Here is a 27,414-nt window from a genome sequence, read left to right as displayed (position 1 = left end):
AGGAGGAAGAGGAGGAGGAGGAGGAGGAGGAGGAGGAGGAGGAGGAGGAGGAGGAGGAGGAGGAGAGTCCCCAGCAGGCCCCTCGGAATCTAGGGCTGGGTGGCGCTTTCTCTGATTTCTCTGACTGCAGCTGCTCAGTGTGAAGTCTGGCCCTGGAAAAAGAAGGAGGAGAGAGATTTGATTATGTAAGAGGCAGCGCTGCCACTCAGCCACCAAGCAGGCACCGAGGACCCACCTCGCCTACGGCACCCACCACCCATGCGGGGACACAGGATCCCCACACGACTCCAGGATTCCCAGCAGCTGCAGGGGCCAGGGAGGGAGGTTCTCATGACACTGGCTGCCAGCCTTGGCCCAAACAAAGCCACCCGGGAAATGTTCAAACAATGAAGTTCACAGGCTAGACGGCTGCCTGGAGGAGGAGGAGGAGGAGGAGGAGGAGGAGGAGGAGGAGGAGGAGGAGGAGGAGGAGGAGGAGGAGGAGGAGGAGGAGGAGGAGGAGGAGGAGGAGGAGGAGGAGGAGGAGGAGGCGGAGGCGGCAAGGAAGGCCTGGTGAAGCCTGGGTCTGCAGGGAGGCTGAGAGGCAGAAACTAGTCCTGGACTCGCCTTTAGACTTACTTCTATCCTCCTATCACCCTCAGTGCACTTTTCCTGCCAGGTAAAAATACTGCTGATCTGGTTATATTTGATTCTAGTTAAATAATTAGTAACTATTTTATGAGTAATTTTTTTAGCATGAGCATGTCCAAAATATTGCAAGGAGTATATTTATGCCAAAAAGTGTTCATGGTTGCTAGGTACTGGTGACTCACTCCTGTAATCCTAGCTACTCAAGAAGCTGAGGTCTGAGCATCTCCGTTTGAAGCCAGCCTGCTCAGATTAATCAGAGATTGCAGTAAATCAGCAAAAGATAGATGCAGAGGTGTGGCTCAAGTGACAGAGCACCAGCCTGGAGCAAAAGAAGCCAAGTAAGAGGCAAGATGTTCCAGGCACTGATAGCTCACGCCTGGAATCCTAGCAACACAGGAGGCTGAGATCTGAGGACCATGATTCAAAGCCAGCCCCAGCAGGAAAATCTGTGGGACTCTTATCTCCAATGAACCACCAGAAAACCAGAATTGAAACCATGACTCAAAGTGGTAGAGCATTAGCCCTGAGCAAAATAAAGCTCAGGGACAGTGCCCCAGACCCCCTATCAGCTCACACAAAAAGTATTCATTGTAGCTGGATATATTTATGCACACTATAATTTCAGCACACTGGGGACTGAGGTATGAAGATCTTAAATTCAAGGCCAGCCTGAGCTATACAATGAGACTTTATCTCAAAAATAAACAAAGGGGGGCCGGGAGTTTGGCCTAGTGGTTAAAGTGCTTGCCTAGCATGCATGAAGACCCGGGTTTGATTCCTCGGTACCACATACATAGAAAAAAGCCGGAAGTGGTGCTGAGGCTCAAGTGGTAGAGCTCTAGCCTTGAGAAAGTCCAAGGACAGTGCTCAGGCCCTGAGCTCAAGCCCAGGACTGGCAAAAACAAAAACAAAAAAAAAATAAAATAAAATAAACAAAGGGGCCGGGAGTTTGGCCTAGTGGTAGAGTGCTTGCCTAGCGTGCACGAATACCGGGGTTCAATTCCTTGGTACCACATACATAGAAAAAAGCTGGAAGTGGTACTGTGGCTCAAGTGGTAGAATGCTTGCCTTGAGAAAACCCAAGGACAGTGCTCAACTCCTGAGTTCAAGTCAGGACTGGCAAAAAAAATAAATAAATATGCTATTAAAAATTTAAAAAATAAAGAAGTAGAAGGAGGAACAGGAAGAGGAGGAGGAGGAGGAGGAAGAGGAGTTTGAACAACTGTCCCATTTTATAGGACTGAGCTGGCCAGTGGCAGAGTCAGCTCTGAGATGCAGTCCCTGGTCAGGTTCTAATCCATCTCTTGTACCTTCTATTTCTCCAGGTTCTAATCCATCCCTTGTACCTTCTATTTCTCCTCTGGTCAGGAGACATGGCCACAGGTTGGGTGTATGGGAGGAAGCAGGGAGGACATGAGGGTCCTCTCCCTGTGGCATCCCCACAGAATGTACCAGAAGTATTAGACCGAGGGTTGGGAGTGTAGGTCATGCTTACCTAGTGTGGATGAAGCCCTCAGTTTGATCCCCAGCACTGGAAAGAGGAGGAAGAGGAAAAGGAGAAAGAATAGAAGAAGAAACGGAAGGAGAAGGAGGAAGAGGAGATTCTCCCCAGCGGCAGGCAGGATCCCACACAGTAAGAGGAAGTTGTTGAAAGTCACAGGTTGTTCTCAATGTGGCACCAGCACTCTCAGTGCAGTCACCCCTCCTCCACCGGCCCCTTCCTTTCCTCTTCCTCTTCCTCCCATCTCATCCTGGCAAGATCACTACCAACACTATCCTAAGTAGGCCTTTTTATACACACAAAATTGGCTTTTTTTCCTGTGTTTTGTCAGTCGAGGGTGTTGGAATCAGGGCCCGGGCGCCGTCCCTGGGCATTTTTGCTCACAGCTAGTACTCTAGCACTTGGAGCCACAGGTCTACTTCCAGTTTTCTGGTGCTTAATTGGAGGTAAGAGTCTCATGGCCTTTCCTGTGTGGCTGGCTTTTCAAACCCCCATCCTCCGATTTCAGCCTCCTGAGCAGCTAGGATCACAGGCATGAGCCACCAGCCCCTGGCCAAAATCCAGCTTTTACCAGTACAATTCTAGGAATGTAGACAAAGTCAAAGAGCTCTGTAACGCCTATAATCATCAAGACATAAAACATTTCCGCATGGAGCCGGGAGCGTGGCCCAGTGGTAGAGTGCTTGCCTAGCATGCACAAAGAACTGGGTTTGATTCCTCAGCACCACATACACGAAAAAGCCAGAAGTGGTGCTGTGGCTCAAGTGGTGGAGCTCTAGCCTTGAGAAAGCCCAAGGACAGTGCTCAGGCCCTGAGTCCAAGCCCAGGACTGGATCTGCAGGAATCCTCCTGCGCTCTGTAGTGAACGCCTCTTCCTTCCAGCACTAGGCAACGGCCCATCTGTTTTCGTCCAGCACTTTCTTCCAGAATGTCACATAAATGCAGTCTTTAAGTGTGGGCTTACGTATCACACTTCTTTCACTTGGCATGCTCCACCAGGGCTTCTGCCATCTCGTCACACATGTTAGTGGTTCTCACGTGTTAGTGGTTCCCTCCTTTTCTTTTCAAGCTCAGAACTAGTCCAGGGTGTCGACAGGTGGTGTCTGTATGGCCACCATGGGACAGCCATTGGGGGGATGCCATTCCCAGATAACAAAGGAAGCCTTGGCAGGCTGGGTGTTGGTGTGACAGAATCTTCCATCTCTTTTGGGCCTACCTAGCTTTTCAGGCTCTCCATACCACTGGACTCTGCATGCGGCCCACGAGGCCCGGGCTGCCCCTCTCAGGTTGTGCGTGTGCACTGGGAAACCGCAGCCCAGACCCTCCTCCCCACAGGCACAGGCCACCCTGCCCATGTCCCACAAACCCTTGCGGGAGCCCCCAGCACTGAATCCTGCCACATGTCCAGAACTGCTAGTCCCTGATGGAGCCAAGCAAGCAAAGGAATGGAATCCTCTCGCTTCATGCTATGTTTGTTTCAAGTCCTGAACCTGGCCGACCATCCATCTGTGGGCCCAGCCTAAACCAAGGAGGATATCAAGAGGGACAAATGGCAGAAGCAGGAGCTGAGGAGACGCTAGGCCACTCGGTAGAGGCTGATGACAGGTGGGTGCTCAGAGCTCTCAGCACCCTTCCCAGATAACTGAGGCCTAAGCGCAGGCCTTCAAGCCTTCTGCTCCCAGGTCCATGGCTGGGAAGGCCGAGCCCGCCCCTCAGTCTCTCTCTGGGGGTAGACAGAGGTGGATGAAGAATTTGGAGGGCCGGGAGTTTGGCCTAGTGGTTAAAGTGCTTGCCTAGCATGCACAAAGACCCGGGTTTGATTCCTTGGTACCACATATATAGAAAAAAAGCCGGAAGTGGTGCTGAGGCTCAAGTGGTAGAGCTCTAGCCTTGAGAAAGTCCAAGGACAGTGCTCAGGCCCTGAGCTCCAGCCCAGGACTGGCAAAAAAAAAAAAAAAAGAATTTGGAAACATTCCTCTCCCAGCTTCCTCCACTCCACCCCTGGGACTTACAGCATCACTGAGTCGTTCATGTGGGCAAGAGCCGTGCAAAAAAATAGAAGTGGGTGTAGTTGCCTGCATAGCTCAGTGGTGGAGAGCATTTTCAAAGTCATAGAAATAAGAAAAAAAATGCCTATCATTTTCAACACATGCTGTCATGTACTGGGAGGGTCAAGGTCAGGCAGAGGGCAGGTGTATGGGGACTAGAGGGATGAAGAAGCTGGATCTGCCAGGAAGGGAAATGTAGGGGTGATCGGGTGAGGGCCGAGTGAGAGCGAGCTTTAGCCATAGATCCATAGGATTGGATGCTTCGTTTTCTGTTGTTTTGGTTTGGTTTATTTTTCTTTTGGCTTTGGGGTGCTGGGGATAGAGCCCGGAGCCAGTATGAGCCCAGATAAGCAAATTACCACAGAGCTACACCCCAGCTTTGTTTGCTGTTTTGTTTTACTTGAAATTCCTGAAGGTAGGGGAGAAGAAAACAGGCATTAGCCTGCCACGTTTATATCACATTGAACTATCTTATTCTTTTATTCAAATGCTGATATCAATCGCTTGGACTGCAAACAAATAAATAAATAAAACCTAAAGCTGGTGCCTCACACCTAGAACCGTAGCTACTCTGAAGATGGTGGTTCAAAGGCAGCTTGGGCAGATACATCTGAGACTCCAATTAACTAACAAAGCGCTGAAAATGGAAGTGGGCTCAAGTGGTGAGCCTTGAGGGAAAAGGTTAATGGGAGCTTGAGGCCACCTTCGCTGATCCAGGCCAGCCCTGCTCACGCTGGTAGGTTGGCCTCAGCTCAAGGGACATCTTCTAATGGGCTCTCCTAGGCTAGTTCTCACAAGAGAAGTAGAGCTCCAGGACAGGGAGAAAGCGTGTCTCTTGAATTTGTCCACCCGAGCTGGCTTCAAACTGGAGATAGTTCAGATCTCAGTCTCCTGAGTAGCTAGGCTTACAGGCCCAAGCCACCAGCACTCGAATGTTTCCACTATTATTAACAGCACAACTACGAATATTCACATATAAGCCTCTGTGTAGACATATGTTTTCAATCCTCTTCAGTACAATAGTTCCCTCTTACTGTCAGGGGAGTGTGCCAAGACCCCCAGTGAGTGCCGGAAACTGCAATCCCTACCCCTGCATGTCCTGTCTCCATACACACACAGTAATGAGAACAACTCATCTACAATTTAGGTAAAGTAAGAGGTTAAAAACAATTTACCACACACCTCAGCAAGCTCAACTTTATTATATTTGTCTTTTCTTATTGAGTAGAGAACGTTCTAGAAGAAACACTTTTTTTTTTTGCCAGTCCTGGGGCTTGAACTCAGGGCCTAGGCACTGTCATTGGACACATTTTGCTCAAGACTAGCATTCTGTCACTTGAGCCACAGCACCACTTCTGGCTTTTTCTGTGTACGTGGCACCAAGGAATTGAACCCAGAGCTTCATGCATGCTAGGAGAGCCTTCTACCAGTAGGCTATGCTCCCAGCCCAAGAAACAGTTTTTATCTTTTAAAAAAACCCGCTGTGCAGCATCTTCTGGGCATATTCAAATTACCAGCATCATTACTCTTGGAGGCCACACTTTGAGTGTGTAAGGGTTGTGTGAACACAACATTGACATTCCACAGTCAGACTGATAATCAGCATGGTTAAACCAGGAATCAGTAGCTCTTGTGGTAATCCTTGCTACTCAGGAAGACGAGGTCTAAAGATTGCAGGCTAAAGCCCATCTGGGCAGATAAGTACATGAGATTTGTATCTCCAGAAAACCAGAAGTGGAGCAGTGGCTCAAAGTGTTAGATCACTAGGTGTGAGCAGAAAAGCTCAGGGATAGCACCTAGGTTCTGAGTTCAAGCCCAGGACTGCAACACACACACACACACACACACACACACACGCACACACATATGCACACATACACACACATACACACACATATACACACATACGGACACATACACACATACACACACATACACACACACACACACACACACACACACATGATGGGTGACCTAATTGCTTTGGGCCAGTGGTAAGTTAGGATGTGTTTTTTCTAGTTCTGGGGCTTGACCTCGGGGCCTGGGCCAAGGACAGTGTTCTACCTTGAGACACAGCACCACTTCTGGCTTTTTCTATGTATGTGGTACCAAGACATCAAACCCAGCGTTCCATGCATGCTAGGCACGCGCTCTACCACTGGGCCACACTTCCTGCTTTTTAGGGGAATAAGGACATGCCTATACAGCCCAGACTGATCCTGCCTCACTCTCCCAGTCCTCCATGTGTATCTATCCTTATGCCAGTACCACACCGTCTTACTTTTTTGTAGCTTTTTAATGAGTTAAGACTTCTTCTATCTATAACTGACTCTTCTTTTCCCCCTGTATAACTGTTGAAGGAAAGGTCACTTGTCTTCTGTGTTTCCTGCGTTCGGGATGTGGCTGGATTTTGCACCCCTGGGCTGCCATTTGACATTTTTAGATTAGGAGGCTTCATTCCCTCAAGTATAACTTTTAGAGGGGATGTTGGATGCCTCCTCTCTCACCACATCAGGAGATACATAATGTCTGCTTGTCCCACCTGGATGAGCCAATGTCACGCCCTCTGTCGCATCTAATCATTACAAATTCCCAGCAAATTTTATCTCCCCTCAGATTATAGCCTTGACCTGGGATTTCATTAGTTGGTGACTTCCTGGTTCTATCTTTCCTTCTACAATAAATTCATACAAGGAATTCATACCTTGTTTTCATTTTATCTTTGAGTTCATCTGAAATAAAGAGTGGGGCCAGGCACAGGGGCTCACACCTATAATCCTAGCTACTCAGGAGACCGAGATCTAAGGATCCAGGTTCAAAGCAAGCCTGGGCCAGCTCTAGAAAATAGTGAAGTGGGGCTTGGCTCAGGAGTAGAGCCATAGCCTTGAGCTGAAGAACTCTGGGACAGAGCCCAGGCCAAATTCAAGCCCCATGACCCCCAAAAAGTAAACAAATAAATAAATAAAAATAAAGAGTGGGGGGGGGCGCGGGAGTTTGGCCTAGTGGTAGAGTGCTTGCCTAGCATGCATTAAGGCCCGGGTTCGATTCCTCAGACCACATACATAGAAAAAAAAGCCAGAAGTGGTGCTAAGGCTCAAGTGGTAGAGCTCTAGCCTTGAGAAAAGTCCAAGGACAGTGCTCAGGCCCTGAGCTCAAGCCCAGGACTGGCAAAAAAAATAATAATAATAAAGAGTAGGATCAAAGCTTGATTCATCTTTCTCCCAATTCATCCCCCAGAGAGAAATAGCTATGACTTTTTTAAACCATTTTAAAATTACCCATTTTTAACAATATCTCAATCGTCTTATGAGAAATTCACACACTCATCACAGTAAGCCACTGTGGAATATTTACTTTTTTTGCTTTGTTTTGTTTGGCCAGAAGCAGTATTGGTCTTTGTTGTGTCCTTGATATTTTTCCATTCTCTTTTTTCGTTCCTATATTTAGTTGGTTTTTTTCCCCCAGTGCCAGGGATGATGGAGCATGGGGCCTTGGAATGCTAGGCAAGTGTTCTACTACTGAGTCCCTTTTGCTAGCAAAAGGGACGTCCCTTTCTGGAGAGATGTCTTCTCATTCAGCCATGTCTTGTGAACTTGTGTTTGCATTTCTTTTTCACTGTATAATCCAAGACATTTTAAATCGCATCTCTCAGTCCAGACAGAAGATATCTGTCTTATACGTTTTGTCTAGTTTCTCCCAAATTTCTGCCATTAGGTAATGTTACCTTCCCAGAGTAAAGACATTAATGATCATTTATTTCCTTTGAAGCAGGTTGTTTATTCCTGGTCCAAGCAGTTACTGTGTTGTTCATGAGGTGGCTCATTTACTTATTGTTTACTTACAGACTTCAGTTTACAAAAATTATTTTCAGTCAGGCTTATTTATGTCCAGCAAAGTTTACCCTCTAAATATATACTTCCATGAGTTTGGGCAAATAATAAAACCTATTTTAAGCTATAGCACATTTCAGGCCAAGAAAGGTGATTCACAGGAACCAGGAATGGAGGTAAAAAGATAATGAGCCAATGGGCCACGCGTGTGGCCTAGTGGTAGAGTGCTTGCCTAGCATGCACGAAGACCCGGGTTCGATTCTTCAGTACCACATACGTAGCAAAAAGCCAGAGGTGGTGCTGTGGCTCAAGTGGTAGAGCTCAAGCCTTGAGAAAATCCAGGGACAGTGCTCAAGCCCTGAGCTCAACCCCAGGACTGGCAGAAAAAAAAAAAAAAAAAGATAATGAGCCAAGCCCAGCTCCCGAAAAAGCTGGGAGAACAAAACTAAGAGTCAAAAGGACTAGGGGAATGGTTCAGTAGACTTTTCTGCCCCGGCTTCCCAAGTGGCTAGGATTACAGGAGTGAGCCGCTGGTGCATGGATGAACTTATGTTTTATTTCTCTTGGATAAAAACCTAGGGGTGAGTTACTAGGCTGTATAATTGCCGAACTAGTTTACAAAGTATCTACTTATCATATTTTTGGTGTTCAAATGATCTTATCGTGCGGCTAATGAGAACTGCTTCCAGTACATTCCTGTCCTACTGACATGAGTCTAGCAGTCGTCAGGAGTTGCTTGTTTCAGGCAATGCAGAACTTTCCAGGCTTATCTAGTACCTTTTCTGCCTTGATTTTACACCAGATATTTTTCCAAGGAACTTTCCTGTGATAAATGGTCGTTAGACAAGTACTCTATTGCTTGAGCCAAATCTCCAGTCAAGCATTTCTTCTTTTCTTTCTCTTTCTTTCTTTCTTTCTTTCTTTCTTCCTTCCTTCCTTCCTCTCCTTCTTTTTTTTTTTTCTTTTTGGTCAGTCCTGGGGTTTGAACTCAGGGCCTGTGCACTATCCCTGAGCTTCTTTTGCTCAAAGATAGCATTCTACCATTTGAGCCACAGTGCAACTTCTGGCTTTTCTGTTTATGTGGTACTGAGGAATTGAACCCAGGGTTTCATGCATGCTAGTTAAGTACTCTACCACTAAGCCACATTCCCAGACCTCCATTCTTTTTCTTATGATTCTTCTGCTGAGGAATTGGGAGATACTTCCTTCAAGGATAGAATGTGTTTGAATTTTCTTTTTTTTTTTTGCCAGGCCTGGGCTTGGACTCAGGGCCTGAGCACTGTCCTTGGGTTTTTCTCAAGGCTAGAGCTCTACCACTTAAGCCATAGCACCACTTATGGCTTTTTTTTCTATGTATGTGGTACTGAGGGATCGAATGCAGGTCTTCATGCATGCTAGGCAAGCACTCTACCACTAGGCCAAACTCCTGGCCCCTGAAAATTTTCTTTTAATTAGGAGGCCATTAGGTAGGACAGCTTCATAGTTTAAGCTTCTATATAAGCAAAAGAGGTCAAGGACAACACTTAGTTCAAGCCCCACAACTGACAAAAAAAAAAAAAGATACTTAAAAGAGATTACCACCAGGCTGAATTATTTTCTGAGAGCAGTTGTTCTCAACTTAGGGCAATTTTGTTTCCTGCAGGGTATGTGGAGATTTGGGGAGGTATTTCTGGGATCCCTGACAGAGGATGCTAAGGGTGCCTTAGACGTCCTCTTGTAGGTGTCACCTGATATTCTACAATGCACAGGACAAGTCTTCATAGCAAAAACATTTCTAGTAGTATTGACTAATGTCAATAGTGCCGACAATGAGAAACCATGTCCTAATTTTTTTTTTTTTTTTTGCCAGTCCTGGGCTTGGGCTCAGGGCCTGAGCACTGTTCTTGGACTTTCTCAAGGCTAGAGCTCTACCACTTGAGCCTCAGCACCACTTCCAGCTTTTTTTCTATTTATGTGGTACCGAGGAATTGAACCCGGGTCTTCGTGCATGCTAGGCAAGCACTCTACCACTAGGCCAGACTCCCAGCCTCCATGTCCTAAATTTTAAAAGGCAAAAAAAACCCCATAAAATTAATTTTCTCCCTGCAGGATCAGGTACAATGTGGTACAATGACATGATGTGGAATCCAGAGTAACACCAGCCACAGGTACTAAAAGAACAAAACGTCTGAAGGTTCATTTCAGAGACAGCCACAAATTTTGTTAATAAAATTGCACGGTTAAGAAGAGTTAGGGAAGGGATGGGTTGGAGAGGAACGGGAAAGAATGTTGGAAGGGTTGAAAGAATGCTGCTCGAGATGCATTGTGTTCATAAACTGCTTTGTTGAAGGGTAACTACTTAAGGATAATAATTTTAAAAAGCTGCATTGGAAGGCCTTTGTATCTAACACTTGTGAAATACCCACATAGGATAAGGAGGAGAGAGAGAGAGGGAGGGGGAGAGGGAGAGGAAGAGGGAGAAGGAGAGGGAGAAAGAGAAGGAGAAGGGGAAGGGGGGAAGGGAAGGAAAGGAAGGGAGGGGAAGGGAGGGAGGGGAGAAGAGGGGAGGAAGGGAGAGAAGAGTAGAAGAACGAAGAGAAGAGAGGTCTTCCACATTTGATAAGTGCTCTCCAGGTGCCAAGGAATTTTCTACTATGAACTCAGTGACGCCTTCCAATCAGGCTAAAGTAAGCACTATTTTTATCTTTTCTTCCTGATAGAGGACTACAGTGGTGGAGAGACATGTCCAAGGTTACACAAGAATTCAGTGACAGGGCCGGGAGTTTGGCCTAGTGGTAGAGTGCTTGCCTAGTATGCACAAACACCAGGGTTTTGATTCCTCAGTACCACATACATAGAAAAAGCTGGAATTGGTGCTGTGGCTCAAGTGGCAGAGCACTAACCTTGAAAAAGCCCAAGGACAGTGCTCAGGCCCTGAGTTCAAGCCCCAGGTCTGCAAAAAAAAAAAAAAAAAAGAATTCAGTGATGAGCAAGGATTTCAGATCAGTCTGATTCAGAAGCTACTGTCTTAACCATCTCACCTCATAAATACCACATCCTTTGGCTGAGTACCCAAAGGCTTTGCTTTGCTTTTGACCCTTTTAACTTTTTTTTTCACCCTTCCTGAGAAATATTAGGAACTGGAATCCCAAGTTAATTTTAGAGATTCTAAGTCTTCTGGGACATCCTCTGAAACACTACATAAACATAGCTGAGTATAACAGGATGAAGGCTAGTTGGTTATGTTTTCTGAGTTTTAATAAAGTATGGTTTGGTTTAGTTTGTTTTTAGCAAAAATTAACAAAAACAACAAGAGAAAGGGCTGGAAAAACTGAGGTCAGAGTCATACAGTTTTTTTTCTCTCCAACCTGATGGGAAACCTGAGAATTCCAGGTGAGAATCATACCAGCGGCCCCTTACTTACAATTTATTTTTCTTCTCTGTGCTATGCTTGAGTTTTTATTAAAGTAATCCCAGTGAACACAGCAGTTTGCAGGTATCAATTAGACATTAGATGTGGGTGTGTGGGTGGGAGTGCATGCACGCACACACGCACAAACACCTGTCTTGTCCTGGGGCTTGAATTCCAGGCCTGCTGGGCGCTGTCCCTGAGCCTTTTTTCTCAAGGATAACACTTTACCACTTGAGTGATGGCTCCACTTCCAGCGTTTTGGTGGTTAATTGGAGATAAGAGCCTCACAGGCTTTCCTGCCCTGGCTGAGTGTGACCCTCATGTCTCAGCCTCCTGAGTAGCTGGGATTACAGGAATGAGCCTCTGGTGCCTGGGTAGACATTACATTTTTTTAACCTTTAAATGCAAAGATTAATAAGCAAGGTAGACCAAAAGAAGGTAATATATTAAAATTGAAATATATATTTTTAATATTATGAACCTTAGCATACAAAGCAGTAGGATCAAGAACCAATACGAATAGATCAGAGCAACCCAAGAGAAAGAGTAGCACATTCTGAAACAGATCCAAATGTATACAGGGAAAAGGCTTGTGCTAAAATAACTTCTCCATTTAGCAGGCAAGAGAGAGCCATCTGGAAAAAGAAAGAAATAAGGATAGATCCTTTCCTCCACGCACCAGGATAAATTCCAAACGGATAAAAATTTGAGTGTAAAGTAACAAGAAAATACAAGGCACATTCTGTCATCTTAAAATGAGAAAGGTGATATATATATATATATATATATATATATATATATATATATACCTATGAATCAACTTCCTGAAGCTATCAATGAAGTGCAGTTTGAGGAAAAAATAAAAACTTTGTTGTGCACACCAACCTTTTTGTGTGTGTGTGCCAGTCCTGGAACTTGAATTCAGGTCCTGGTCACTGTCCCTGAGCTACTTTGCTCAAGGCTAGCATTCTACAACTTGAGTCACGACTTCATTTCTGGCTTTTTGGTGGTTAATCAGAAATCAAAGTCTCACAGACTTTCCTGCCTGGGTTAGCTTTAAACCATGATCCTCAGATCTCAGACTCCTGAAAGTCTAGGACTACAGCCATGAGCCACTGACATCAAGCTCCATTTTTTTTTTAACTGAAAGAGAAACACTACCTTGGATTCAATTAGATCAAAGGCAAAAGAAAGATCCTTAATATGTAAACAGCTCCTAGAAATAAAACAGACAAAGACAGCAACCCGATTTTTCTTTTTGGTCTGTCTTGGGGCTTGAATTCTGGGCCTGGGTACCATTCCTGGGCAATTCAGCTCAAGCCTAGCACTCTACTACTTGAGCCCCAGCACTACTTCTGGTCTTCTGGTTGTTAATTGGAGATAAGAGCCTCATTGACTTTCATGCCCAGGTGGGCTTTGAACCGTGATCTTCAGATCATAGCTTCCTGAGTAGCTAGGATTACAGGCATGAGCTACTGCCCCCAGTTTCAATTTTTTTTTAATAAGCAAAGGATATGAGGAAGATAGTCATAAAGAAAAAAATAGAAATGGTCTTTACACGTTTACACATTTAAAACTTTTCCTCACACATTTAAATTAAGACTAAATTGAGTCACGGCTTCCCACCTATCAGATTGGTAAAAATCCAGTGATTTGACAACGTGGTGCGTTAACAGTGATGTGGGAAAACATCGAGTTCTCATGCAGACAGGATCCAGGTGCAATTTAGGGTTCATTTTGTGGAGGCAAATTGGCACCTTTCTCTCAGAATTACCAATGCAGATACCTAGCAATCACATTTCTTGAAAGCCATCCTGCATAGACAGTGCGCGCCTGCAAAATGCTGCATGTGTGAAGTAGTGTAGCCAGCGGTGTCTGTGAGAACAGAGGGAAAATAACCTGAGTGTTCACGAGGCAGAAAGGAACAGCGTCCATAATCAGTGGAACAAGTAAGGCTCCAAACCAGTGTGCATTCACTCGATTTTGCAAACTGTCCAGCAGAAGCAGCAAAACGACATATGCATACATATATATACACACACATATACATATATATATACACACACACATATATATATACATATATATATGCATGAATCTCTTTGCATAAAGAGATTCGGTGTTAGAACAATTCACACACTCAAATGTAAAAGGCTGCCAGCTTAAAATTCAGAAATAATGTATCTATTTTATTTTATTTTTTGCCAGTCCTGGGACTTGAACTCAGGGTCTGAGCCCTGTCCTTGGGTTCCTTTCTCAAGGCTACAGTCCTATCACCTGAGCCACAGCACCACTTCCAGCTTTTTCTACGTGGTACCGAGGAATCAAACCCGGGTCTTCGTGCATGCTAGGCAAGCACTCTACCACTAGGCCAAACTCCCAGCCCATAATGTATCTTTAAAAGAAGATGAAAGCCCGACACTGGTGGCTCACACCTGTAATCTTAGCTACTCAGGAGTCTGAGATCTGAGGATCACAGCTTGAAGCCAGCCTGGTCAAGAAAGTCTGTGAGACTCTTATCTCCAATAAACTACTCAGAAAAAGCCAGCTGTGGCACTGTGGCTCAAGTGGTGCCAGCCTTGAGCACAGATAAGCTTAGGGACAGCGTCTAGGCCCTGAGTTCAAGCCCCAGGACTGGCAAAAAAGATGAAGCTTGTTAATTTAAATAAATCCATATGCGTGTTGTGTACGCATGCGTGTGCGTACATGCATTCGCGCCAATACTGGGACTTGAATTCAAGGCCTAGACATTATTCCTTATCTTTTTCACTCAATGATAATGTTTGGTCACTGGAGCCAAAGCTCCAGTTCTAACTTTTTGATAGTTAAGCCAGCCAGGGATGGCTTGAAACTGCAATCCTGACCTCAACCTCCTGAGTAGTTAGGATTACCAACACCAAGTTTAAATCCATAATTTGGGGGGAGGGAAAGTGAGACAGAAACATGAGAAGGGGTATCAAGGTTTGAGAAGTAATGTACCTGACGAATGTAACTGTAACCCCTCTATATATTATCTTGACATAAAATACAATTAAAAATCCATAATTTGATGAACATTTTGTCAGGGAGTAATTCTATCACTTAATGGACCTTTTTTTTGAGTCAGAGTGATAGGATTATGTTGGAAAAAATGAAGTTCACAAATTAGGGAGTTCTTCAAAGGCCTGAAAAATTCTTTTCCAGGACAAGATTTACCTGATAGTGTGTGAAGGAAACTCACAATTGTTCTCTATTATGCAATGTTTAAACCACAAAAATGTATTATCTAATCAAAATACTGAATAAAAGGGACAAGTTACAGGTCATGAGCTCCTAAGCCTCAATCAAGACCCACAACAACTACGCCTGTTCCTGTTCCAGTGTGCCATGGGGACCGTTTGCCAGGTAACATTGAACATTCACAAGCAGTTTTCTTATAATAGTTCAGAGACACTTGTCAGAACATCTCACACCAGTATCACTTCTGCAGATGCAATGAGATCAAGAAGAGCTCCGGGCCCCGAGTCAGCCTTCTTTAAACCTCCATTTTTGTCTTAGGAAGAGCAGAGGTGAAGATTGGTTAGGCCTCACTCTCTGTGCCAAAGTTTTGGAGTAGCCAGTTCAAGAATTTTCCAGATGAGGAATCTGCATCTTGGGAAAGGTGAATGACTTGCTCAAGGCTACCTGGATAGCAAGAGCAGCACTGTTGTCACCTGTCTGGCACACCTGTCCTGCCTCCACCCCAGATCTGTGCTACAATACAAACCTGCCTGAGCCAGCAGGTGAGGCCAAACTCCAGACCTGGAGAGCAGCTCACATGACCAGGCTGTTCTTTTAGTTGGTTGGTTGGTTTGGGCAAATGTCTGATTAGGTTGCTCATGTGTCTGGTGACAATTAAGCTCCAGTGACCCTCGCATCTCAACCTTTCAAGAAGCTACTACTACAGATAAGCATCACCATGCCCAGATAAGCTGTTCCTCTTAAATACATGCTTTTGGCCTAATGCTTCTGTAGTTGAGTCATCTTCCTTTCCGAGGACTCACCCTCTGACAGGCCCTTCTGTGGGAACCCGAGGAAGGCAGAATGTCTAAACATGCAAAATCTGATTGGAGGTAGAGGGAGGAAGATCTAGGAAAGCAGAGGAAACTCTGCAGCTACCCACCATGATAACAGACTGGCCTAGGCCCCTTGACACCTGCTGAATTTGATGCACAGAATCTCCCCCTCCCCTTTAATAGCCCCACGTGGCTTGTTCCCTGATCCAGTCTAAATCCAGAATGGCAGATCTGCTGCCAGAAACCACTTCTTCACTAATCTGGAATGTTCCTAGTGGAAAACAAGGGGAAAACGGAATTCCTAATGAACAGAACAGCTTTGTTCCAGAGCTTTTGGCCCTCAGGGGGTCTGTTCGTGTCTTTGGCGCTCACATGTATTGACTTTGGGTTCAAGTCCTGTTGTTCCGTGGATGCGGGGGACATTCCTGCCCCGCTGGCGCCTGGCCCTCTTGTTCTGACTCTGCAGTCTGGTTGCCCGTATCTCCATGCAATGACATCAAGCATCCATTCAATCATCCAGTCATACTGCTTCACATCTTCCGTCCCTGTTTCTTTGTCTCTCTTTTTTCTCTTTCCATTGCTGAGGGTCAAATCCAGGGCCTTGCACATACATGCTAAGTAAGGGCTCTACCACTGACTTGTATTCTCAGCCTGAGAGTTTTTTGTAGATCACTAGCTTGGTTTTAATAGCCTGTTGTTTTTCATTCTTCACACTAATACAAATGTGGTGTCACAAGTGAAAGGTTGCATGGGTGTTTCCTATAGTTCTATTGCACATAATTAAGATTTCCTGGCTGGGAGTGTGACCTAGTAGTAGAGTGTTTGTCTAGCATGCATGAAGCCCTGGGTTCAATTCTGGGGTATCACATACACAGAAAAAGCCAGAAGTAGTGCTGTGGCTCAAGTGGTAGAGGTCTAGCCTTGAGAAAACTCAAGGGCAGTGCCCAGACCCTGATTTCAAGCCCCAGAACTTGAAAAATAAATAAATAAATAAATTAATTAATTAAAAAAAAAAAACAGATTTCCTTCTCTTTTTTCCCCTTTTTCAAGTGCTGGGATTGCATGCATGTGCCACTAGCCAAGCAATAATATTCATAATATATAATAATAATATACTGATTTAGGTCTTTGTCTCTCCTCTTATACCAGTAGGCACTGTCCCCCCTCCATCTCCTCTCCATGCGTGTGTGTGTGTGTGTGTGTGTGTGTGTGTGTGTGTGTGTCCTGGGTCTTAAACTCAGGGGCTGGGTATTGTCCCTGAGCTTTTTTACTCAAAGCTAGTGCTCTACCACTTGAGCCACAGCTCCAGTTTGGTGGTTAATTAGAGGTAAGAGTTGCTCAGACTTTAATGCCGGGACTGGCTTTGTATCATGGTTCTCAATTCTCAGCCTCCTGAGTAGCTAGGATTACAAGCATGAGCCTTTGCTCATGCTAACACATATGAACAAATGCACACAAAGAAAAGACCAATAAAAGTGACTCACCAGATTCAGCTCTGTGACTCTCCACCTGACTCACAGTTGGTTACCTGTACATCTGTAGTTTCTCATTTTTTTAATCCTTCAGACACGAATACAGAGTCAGTTATCTTCTCTGATTGGGATTTGAAAGGGTATGTCACATCCATCTCATGTAGGATCAACTCTCCATGCCCTGTCCCTGTGGCAATTAAAACCTAAATCACTGGATTGTCAGATCAGCAAAGGGTCCTTAAGGCAGGCAAAGTGGAATATCCCCCTCCTTACTTCGGCTCTCGAATTCCTTCTTCCTATGGAATGTCTTTTATTTTCTGCAGCTCAGCTATGCATGAAATAATGTTGTGGCCTAAATTTCTGTTTCATAGAGTTTTCTTCCCAGATTCTATCTAATCTAGCCTCACATTGCTTTTTCTTACACTGGCTTTTGGCCTTAATTTCTCATGTGCTGTTTCTGCAGTAGAAGGAGAGTTCCAAGGTCATTTCTAGGACACAGCCTCTCCTCGGGCATAGAAGAGAGACAGTCAGTGGAAGCACACATTTTCCTGAATGACAGGAAAAAGAGCTTGAGCTGCTAGTCAGGACTGACGATGGTGCTGCCTGTGTCAAGGCTGTTTAGGCTCATAAGACCTGGGTTGTTGTTGGGTGCCAGTGGCTCATGCCGGTAATCCTAGCTACTCAGGAGACTAAGATGTAAGGAACATGATTCGAAGTTAGCTTGGGCAGGAAAGTCTAAGACTTTTCAATTCACCACCCAAAAGCCCAAGAACACTCCTCCCCGCCCCCCAACTGCTAATGCTGGCAGCAGTCCTCAGGGTAGAGCTACACGATTTCAGTCATCCGGGATAAAAAGACTATGGGACTAGTGGTAATCTCAAGAATAAGTAACAGCTGATCAGGCCACTTGCACCCCTTCAATCCCAGCATTTAGGCAGCTGAGGCAGAACCATTGTGTGCCCAAGGCCAGATTGGGCAACCTACCAAGACCTTATCTTGAATAACCACAACAATAATATCAATAGCTAATGTGAGTGACACTTCTGTTCCATAGTCAATACCAGAGATGGGATTTCTCACTCTCATTTCAAAGATAAAGAAACCACGACTCAGAATGCTCTATAACTTGCAAGCAGGGAAGCAAGTGTTCAACCCAAGTATATCTAACCACCAGGCTCTTTCTGTTCACTCTGCATTAGAGTGACAACCTTCTGTAGTGCTGGGCCAAGCTCTCTATTAGTGGAGAGCAATAGTCTAAAGGACAAAGGAAAAAAATCACGTTTTTTTCCCCAACCCATCAGCTAAAAAGCCTTGTAGGCTGGGGGGAGTAGATTGGTGGTAGAGCACTTGTGAGATCCTCAACACAGACGGGAAAATAAAAGAGCATGTTGGTGAGGTTAAAGGAGGTTGACCTGGGGAAGTCCATGAGAACGTGGAACTGGGGAAGTACGCCGCATACCCTCCAAGTTCAAAGTCAAAAGCAGCGGCTGTGGGCTGGCTCTGGAGAATAACTATTTCACTTCCACTCTGCTCAGCTTTTCTGTAAATTTAAAATTATGCTCTAAAAAGACTACTGTGGCCAGGAGTTTGGCCTAGTGGTAGAATGCTTGCCTAGCATGCACGAAGACCTGGGTTCGATTCCTCGGTACCACATACATAGAAAAAGTTGAAAGTGGTGCTGTGGTTCAACTGGTAGAGCTCTAGCCTTGAGAAAGTCCAAGGACAGTGCCCAGGTCCTGAGTTCAAGCCCACGACTGGCAATATATATATATATATATATATATATATATATATATATATATATATATATATATATATTGGGGGGGGCGCCTGGGAGTTTGGCCTAGTGGTAGAATGCTTGCCTGGCATCCACAAAGACCAGTGTTTGATTCCTCAGTACCACACACATAAAAAATGCCAGGAGTGGTGCTGTGGCTCAAGTAGTAGACGTCTAGCCTTGAGAAAGCCTAAGGACAATGCTCAGGCATTGAGTTCAAGCCCCAGGACAGAAAAAAAAAATTCCACAAGAGTCACCTCCCTGTGAGAATCAACAATGACACGACCTATACCATATCCATGGGCTGAGGGAGGAGTGGCCCTCTCTTACCCATCAGGAAACACCTCCAGTGAACCAGCTTTCCTTCTTTCCTGGAAAGACCCTGGAAAGCACCTGGCTCGATCCAGACTCAGCTGGTCCAGCGGGTCTAGTAGGCTCTGTCTCACCAGTGTCATGAGACCTTGGGACAGGACACACACACACACCCTATTCAGGAGCTGGGAGGAAGACTCTAGGATGTGCTGCCCAATACGCAGTGGGAAAGAGCCTTGGGAGTGAAGGTTACCAAAGGCCAAGCTTGCAGGATCCTAGAGAACACCCAAAGTGGCTTCCCCATTTACACAGCCCTGCCAAGGCCTTTCCTAGAGTAGTGGGTGGGCCCAGGAAGAGTACAAGAGAAAGCCTCCGTGCACACTGTTCAGCTGGCAGTGAGGGGCATCAGAAACCAACCCCAGAGCCTCCAGAGGGCACAATCACAGCATGTCACCTGCTGGGCTTCTGTGTATGAATTGTGAGGCAGTGACTCCCCAGGGCCTGATACTCTACTGGACACAGAAGTAAGTGACAACTCTGCTACCCCCCCCCACACTATATGAATGCCACCCAGGCTGATAAGGGCTTTCTGGATCATGTGCTGTTCGTGCCAGGCTCCTCCCCGTCTCAGCTTCAAAGATCATAATCATCTTGACTCAGATCTGGCAAAGACAGAGGAAGCCACCATGGTGGCCCCTGTGATGGCAGCATATGTTGCTTCCTGGAGGCTAAGCTGGAGTAGACACTGAACCACGGGGCCAAGGTCTTTTTGGCACACAGAGAACTGGATTGGAAAAGATAAGAGTTGATAAAAAAAAAAAAGGCAAAATAAGCCTAATACTATGAGGAAGTATTTGAACCCCAGAAGTTATTGAGGAGGATCCCATCTAAAGGAAAAAGGAAGGTGCTAAGTGGCAAGGGCCAGTCAAGGCTGGTGTTGCCTTCAGAGCTTGGAGTAGCAAGCAGGCTGGGCTCAGCTCCCAGAGATGCCCACCAGAGGCAGGGGAGAGGCAGTGCTGACTCACTAGCAGCAGCTGCCACACCTGGGATCTAGAACAGGCTGCCAGGGGCAGGGGGCGGTGCAATCGGCTTGGGGTGAGGCAGTGAGGGGATGCGGCCATCCAGCATAAAAGGCTGGGAGTTCAAATTGCACCTTCTAGCTGCAAGGGCATTGTCTGAACCCGGGGGCCTGGGTTGATCTGCGTCCCGCCTCACACACACCCATTACACCTGACTTCGCTCACCTTGATCCCATCAGGCAGGCACAGAGTCTTGGAGATGCCCCCACCCCCAGAGCCCTTTCTTGACCTCACGCGGGAGCCTCCTGTGCAGCCAGCCCGGCCAGCACCTCCTTCCACGGCCCCCACGAGTGGGGAGTTACCCCTCCAGGAGGCAGCCTGCTTTACCAGCAGAATGCTCCCGCCACAAATTCTCCAGGCAGAAATCTCCACCCTGAAAACTGTTCCTTAGTGGAAACAAGTCATCTTGCCAGGGACTTTCTGGTGTCTGGAATTCACCCATCCCACAAGCTGCGAGGAATCTTCTGAACAAGGGCCTCAGTCATCCCTCCAGAAAGTCTCTTCTGAACCCTGGATTCTCCCATCTGGTTGGGGGTAACTCCTGCCGGGATGCCCAGGGGTCCTGCAAAACTACTGAAGAGGCCAAAAGCCTGGAGGCTGATAACAGGCCCCTCCCCCCCCGCCTCGTGTCACCTCATAGAAGCCCTAGGAAGAATTTGTTTTACTGTGTTTTTCTTTTTAAAGGCAATATAAAACGTATCATCGTAATCATTTCCCAGTATACAGTATTAGTGGCAGACTACAGTCAAATTGTTGTACAGTCATTGCCAACCCTCTATCTCCAGGACTTTCTTAGCTTGCCATGCTCCCCTCCCCCACCCCTGAGAGCCACCATTCCACTTTCTTTCTATTTCTTTTTTTTTTTTTTTGCCAGTCCTGGGTTTGAGCTCAGGGCCTGAGCACTGTCCTTGGACTTTCTCAAGGCTAGAGCTGTACCACTTGAGCCTCAGCACCACTTCCAACTTTTTTCTATGTATGTGGTACCAAGGAATTGAACCCGGGTCTTTGTGCATGCGAGGCAAACACTCTACCACTAGGCCAAACTCCCGGCCCCCACCATTCCACTTTCTATTTCTTTGAACTTGAGATCCTCTAGGTACCTCACTTACGTGGACTTACAGAAAGCACCCGTCTCTTGGTCACCTGGCTTATTTCATTTAGCATAATTCCTCAGGATTCATCCACACTGCCGCACATAACAGGATTCCCATCCTTTTTCAAGACTAATTTATTGTTTAAGAGGTGATAAAGTAGGGCTGTCTCAAGAGTTGTCTTGTAAAATACTGGGGATTAAGGATCTCTGGATATGAGAATCTGTCATTTTTGTTGATATTTCTTTTATGTATTTATTTTTTTCCCCAGTCCTGGGGTTGAACTCAGGGCCTAGGTACTGTCCTTGGGCCTTCCTCAAAGCTAGAGCTCTACCACTTGAGCCACAGTACCACTTCTGACTTTTTCTGTGTATGTGGTACCAAGGAGTTGAACCCAGGGCTTCATGCATGCCAAGCAAGCACTCTACCACTAGGCCACACTCCTGGCCCCATACATATATAATTTTTTTTGTGCGTGGGGAGGTCATGGGGCTTGAACTCTGGGCTTGGGCACTGTCTCTGAGTCACAGCCCCACTTCCTGTTTTCTAGTGATTGGAGACAAGAGTTTCCAGGTCTTAGACCAGGTTTGGTGGCTCATGCCTATAATCCTAGCTACTCAGGAGGCTGAGATCTGAGGATCACTGAACAAAGTCAGTTTGGTTTGTAGGTAGGGTGGTAGCCTTGAGCTGAAGAACTCAGGGAAAGCACCCAGGCTGAGTTCAAGCCCCATGACCCACCAAAAAAAAAAAAAATCTCTGTCTTTAGTGCCTAGGCTGACTTTGAACTGCAATCCTCAGATCTCAGCCTCCTGAGTAGCTAGGATTGCAGGCATGAGCCACCACACCCGGCCATATATCATTTTTTTTAAAGCTACTAAAATGTTTGAAAGATATAGACTCAAAACCTCTAGAACTCCTAGAAGAAAACAGGAGAGAAGATTGGTTTGACAAATACAGCTTAGCAGAGATATTTCAATTTTATTTTGTGCATTCAGGACTTAATCAATGGAGCTACGAGATGACCAGATATCTGATAAGGGATGAATATATCAATAACAAAAATAGCCCAATTAAAATATGGCAAAGGAACTGAATAGCCACTTTGCCAATGATGATAAGACAAATGAGTGACAAGCATATGAAAAGATTACAAGTCATGGGGCTGGGAGTTTGGCCTAGTGGTAGAGTGCTTGCCTAGCATGCATGAAAACCCGGGTTCGATTCCTCAGCACATAGAAAAAGCCAGAAGTGGTGCTGTGGCTCAAGTGGTAGAGTGCTAGCCTTGAGAAAGCCTAAGGACAGTGCTTAGGTCCTGAGCTCAAGCCACAGGACTGGCAAAAAAAAAGATTACAAGTCATTAAAGAAACATAAATTAGTGAGAAAGCCCCTCCATTCATTACAGCAACAATTACCACAAAATAACAAGCTTTGGTGAAGATGTGGAAACTGTGGAACCTTTGTGGTGTTTGGCAACTCTTCAAAATAATTAAAAATAGAATTACCACACATTCCAGCAGTTCCACATTAGGGTTCACTCTGAAAAGAATTGAAAGCAGGGACTTGAAGGGATGAGCAAGTCATCCATGATTATTCCATGGCTATTCACAATAGCCAAGGGCCAGAAGAAACCCAAGGCTGTGGACAGATGGATGGATGGATGATCAAAATGTAATATATGTATGTATATGGAATATGGTCACATTTTTATATTTAGTCACTTTTATAAAGGAAATCCCATTACATGGTACAACCTTAGGAGATTCTTCTAAGTCAATGGCCATCCCCAAAGACCATATGTTTCTATACTAGTCAAAATCAGAGGAAGAAAGTGGAAAACTAGAGGGTGGGGACCACCCAGTGGGTGTACACTACTAAACTCCACATCTAAAAATGCTTGAGGCTGGGCACTAGTAACTCACATCTGTAATCCTAGCTACTTAGGAGGCTGAGATCAAAGGACTACGGTTCAAAGCCAGCCAAGGCAGGAAAGTCCATAAGACTCTTGTCTTCAATTAACCACCTGAAAACTGGAGGTGGTACTGTGGCTCATATTGGTAGAGCACTAGCCTTGAGCACAAAAGGGCTCAGGGACAGTGCCCAGGCCCTAAGTTCAAGCCCCTCAACCAACCAAAAATAAAAATAAGCTGGGCTCAGTGGCTCATCCCTGTAATCCTAGTTATTCCGGAGGCTGAGATCTGAGGATTACAGTTCAAAGCCAGCCCGGGCACTAAAGACTATGAGACGCTTATCTCCAATTAACCAGTAGGAAACCAAAAGTGGCCATGTGGCTCAAGAGGTAGGGTGGTAGCCTTGAGCTGAAGAGCTCAGCGACAGCACCCGGGCCCAGAGTCTAAGCCCCACAACAATAAATAAATAAACAAATAAACAAATAAATAAAACAAAGAGTCTGATGGGCTTTCCTATCTGGGCTGGCAAGCCTTGATCCTCAGATCTCAGCCCTCTGAGTAGTTAGGAGGGTAGGTGTGAGCCACGCGCACCTGGTTAACTTTTTTCCTCTTTGATGGTGTTGGGGTTTGAATACAGGATTTTGCACATGCTAGGCACACATTCTACCACCTGAGCCACATGCCTAGCCTTAATTTCTCAGAATCATTATCCAAATCTAACTGTAGCTACATACAACCCATCCACACCCTCTGACCTGGACAGGGTTCAAAGAACATGCTGGCTGGTCCCCCAGCCGGAGCCAGCAGCCCCTAGAAGGCTTGGGTCCCAGGTCCCAGGAAATACCACCCCATAATCATGGGACATAGCTTTCACATACAGACACACATGACACATTGTCTTTGACTCCCAACATCCCTGAGAAGTTGTATAATTTCTATTTTCCTTGCACATTAATTGAGACCCAAGGAAGTTACTAGGTGAGAGTTCAAGGTCAGCCAGTAACTACATACACTATGCACACTGAAACCCTAACCTAAATTGCCTTTCACCTCTCCCTGAAAATTCCCCAGAGAGCAAAAGTCCCCTGCCCATCCCATCATGCCACCTTGGTCCCAGAAATTAACTAAATTCTTGTAAGTCAACTGACTGCATATGTAATATGAGAGGAGCTACAAAAATGTTCTTACTCTTTGCCCCAAACATTCATCTGGATGGAGAATAAATTCCAGGAAGGAAATGGGGAAGAGCAGCAAAACTAAAAAGACCAAAAGAAATGATTTTCACAGACCCACCATCAAAATGGAACTATTGAAAAAACACCTGGAAGCAATTCAACTTACCATCAAGGGATAAAAGCATAGGGTGGTACCAGTGGCTTCCACCTATAATCCTAGTTATTCAGGAGGCTGAGATCTGAGGATTACAATTCTAAGCTAGCCAGGGCAGCAAAATCTGTGAGACTTTCTTTTTGTTTTTGCCAGTCCTGGGGCTTGAACTCAGAGCCTGGGCACTGTCCTTGGGCTTTCTCAAGCTCTACCATTTGAGTCACACACCACTTAGAGCTTTTGGTAGCGAGGATTTGAACCCAGGGCTTTGTGTATGTTAGGCAAGCACTCTACCACTAGGCCACACTCCTAGCCCACTGTGAGGTTCTTATAGTCACTAAAAACTATCCAGAAAACCTGAAGTGAAGCTGTAGCTCAAGTTAGGGTATAGCCCTAGCCTTGATCACAAGAGCTTAAAGATAATACCCAGGCCCTTGAGTTCAAGCCCCATGATCAATCAAAAAAAAAAAAAAAGAACATTTTATGTTTATTTCAGAAACTGTCTGGATGAGATTTACGTAGGCATTTCCCTTTAAAAATAATTTATAAGGCCAGGAGTTTGGCCTAGTGGTAGAGTGCTTGCCTAGCATGCACAAAGACCAGGGTGTGATTCCTCGGTACCACATACATAGCAAAAAGCCAGAAGTAGTACTGTGGCTCTAAGGACACTGTTTAGGCCCTGAGCTCAAGCCTGAAATCAGCAAAAAAAAAAAAAAAAAAAAAGAAAGAAAATTAAAAAATAAATAAAAAGAAAAGAAAGAAAGAAAGAAAGAAAGGAAAGGGAAAATGTATAAATCAGTTGGGTTGTTTGTTTTTTCAAACTTTAGCGCACAGCTCACGCTAACTTGCCATTTTTGATTCATCTAGCTTCTGTTTCCCTTTTGTTGAAATAATTTTTTTCTTTTTTTTGTCCTGGTATGGGGACTTGAAGTCGGAGTTTGGGTGCTGTCTCTTAGCTTTTTCACTCAAAGTTGGAGCTCTGCCTTTTGACCCCCTCTGATGGTGCATTGGAGTTAAGAGTCTCATGAATTTTCTTACCAGAGCTGACTCCAAACTGGGATCCTCAGAACTCAACTTCCTGAGTAGGCTGGATTACAGATATGAGCCACCAGCACTCAGCTTCAATTGATTTTTTTTTTTTTTTTTTGCCAGTCCTGGGCCTAAGCTCAGAGTCTGAGCACTGTCCAGCACCACTTCTGGCTTTTTTCTATGTATGTGGTACTGAGGAATCGAACCCGGGTCTTCGTGCATGCTAGGCAACCACTAGGCCAAACTCCCGGCCCCTTCAATTGATTTTTGATAAAGCAATTCAGGCAGTGATAGTTTATGCATGTGGCACATACATTGTCTACAGACATAGGCAATATTTAGTACAGCAGCATCAGTCACCCAGGACAACCATTCCAATAGGTTCACTGAAGAGAACAGAAATATCGCTTGTTTTATATAGATCTGCTTTTCCCTACAAGGCAATGAAAAAAAAAGGTGAAGAAAAACAAAAACGAGGACAGACAATTCACACTGTTTCTGTTCCAATCTCTTCGCTAGAGCTGTCTTTAACAAGTCTAGCTCCAGTCTCTCTTGCTGTGGTAGAGAAAACACAGCTAAATTGTTGAAGGGAAACCATTTGTCAAAGGCGGAAGAAAGGAAGTAAAACTGGTCATGTGAGCGAGAACTGGTGCTTACCTGGTCTTCTAAGACTTGCTTGTGGCTTTAAGGCTTGCTCTGGCCTCTGAAGCAGGTGCCTAGGGATTGTAGCCTGTGAGTACCAAGAAGGAGAGGCTATGGCTGCTCTCAGTGCATACAAGCCAGGCGGCTTCTGAGTCTACTGAGTCCGTCTGCAGGGAGCAAGCAAGCCACTGCAGCTCTTACTTGACTGGAAAAGGGAGCCAGCAAGGGCGGGGCAGGGCCACGTGGCCTGAGCTTGCCTTGGAGTGTGGAGTAGGAGGAAATCTTACACACAGAGGAGAGAATCAGCCAGGGGACAGTTCTTGCTGAGGGTAAATTTGGTGAATATCGCAAGAAACCAAGCTCTGATTTCCAGCTCCTCTCCAGAATACACAGCCCAAGATGAAAACATCTTGGTACAAAACTGGACACAACTATTGCTGGGGTCATGTCTGGAGCATGTGAACACGTGGGACATTTAGATGGAGAAAAGATCTAATACATAGATTACTGCTGAGGACTGGAAAAGAACCCAGTTTACCTGAGTTCAGAGAGGTGACATATCTTACCTCCAAATCCACAATTTGTTTCTGAGGTCTAGTTCTAGAGCCTGTGGGAACTCATGGAGGCAGGTGCCTTCCTTCAGATACACCTGCAAAGACACAGCTCCCAACCCACATGCTTTACCTGGTCACCGGGGCCAGTCTGAGACCTTAGAGAGCAGAGCTCTACGGGCCCACAGGTAGAGCCCCATGACCTCTAAAAAGTTTTTACAGCACACTCCCAGATTCACCACAATGATTTAGATTAGATGAGAGTGGCCAACTCTGTCCCCCTAAAGGATCCTTCAGCTTCTCCCCTATAGCCTTCATAATGGAGCCAGGGGAGGGGATATCTGTTTGTAGCATTCCCCTAGAAAGGAGTACAGAACCCTTCTTCAGTGACCCCTCATGGACACCTAAGACCCAACAGAACATCTAGGACTCTGGGAATGCAGGCTTAGAAATGAGAGCATGGCCTACTGGAAAATGTCAATGAATGTAGTTGTTCTAGAAGTGCTTCCCTCCCATCCCCCCAAGTCTTGGGCTTGAGCTCAGGGCCTGAGCACTGTCCTTGGACTTTCTCAAGGCTAGAGCTCTACCACTTGAGCCTCAATACCACTTCCAGCTTTTTTCTATGTATGTGGTACCAAGGAATCGAACCCGGGTCTTCATGCATGCTAGGCAAGCACTCTACCACTAGGAAAAACTCCTGGCCCTCAAGAAGCACTTTCTTAATTGAGAGCAAACTGGACTCCCAGACCTTGCAGCAGGACAAAATGCCCACACTGGAATGTACCCAGCTAATC

At 45.6% G+C, this 27,414-nt stretch overlaps 1 long non-coding RNA gene across 2 annotated transcripts; it reads right to left on the bottom strand.

Annotated features, from left to right (window-relative positions):
* Positions 1 to 2: 2 nt before the first annotated feature.
* LOC150046884 (uncharacterized) lies at positions 3 to 26,269 on the bottom strand. Of its 2 annotated transcripts, none has more exons than XR_016539538.1 (3): positions 26,085 to 26,269; positions 16,919 to 17,093; positions 3 to 152 (listed from the first exon to the last, which is right to left on the bottom strand). It is a non-coding gene; the product is annotated as an uncharacterized LOC150046884 (long non-coding RNA). The 2 variants fall into 2 exon arrangements; XR_016539539.1 differs by lacking the exon at positions 26,085 to 26,269 and adding an exon at positions 20,240 to 20,350.
* Positions 26,270 to 27,414: the final 1,145 nt, after the last annotated feature.

The sequence above is a fragment of the Megascapheus bottae genome, chromosome 24 (assembly GCF_031878675.1).
Source record: "Megascapheus bottae isolate mThoBot1 chromosome 24, mThoBot2.hap1, whole genome shotgun sequence".
Taxonomy (NCBI): domain Eukaryota; kingdom Metazoa; phylum Chordata; class Mammalia; order Rodentia; family Geomyidae; genus Megascapheus; species Megascapheus bottae.
Note: the sequence above shows the minus strand (reverse complement) of the source record. Positions and strands in the feature narration are given on the sequence as shown.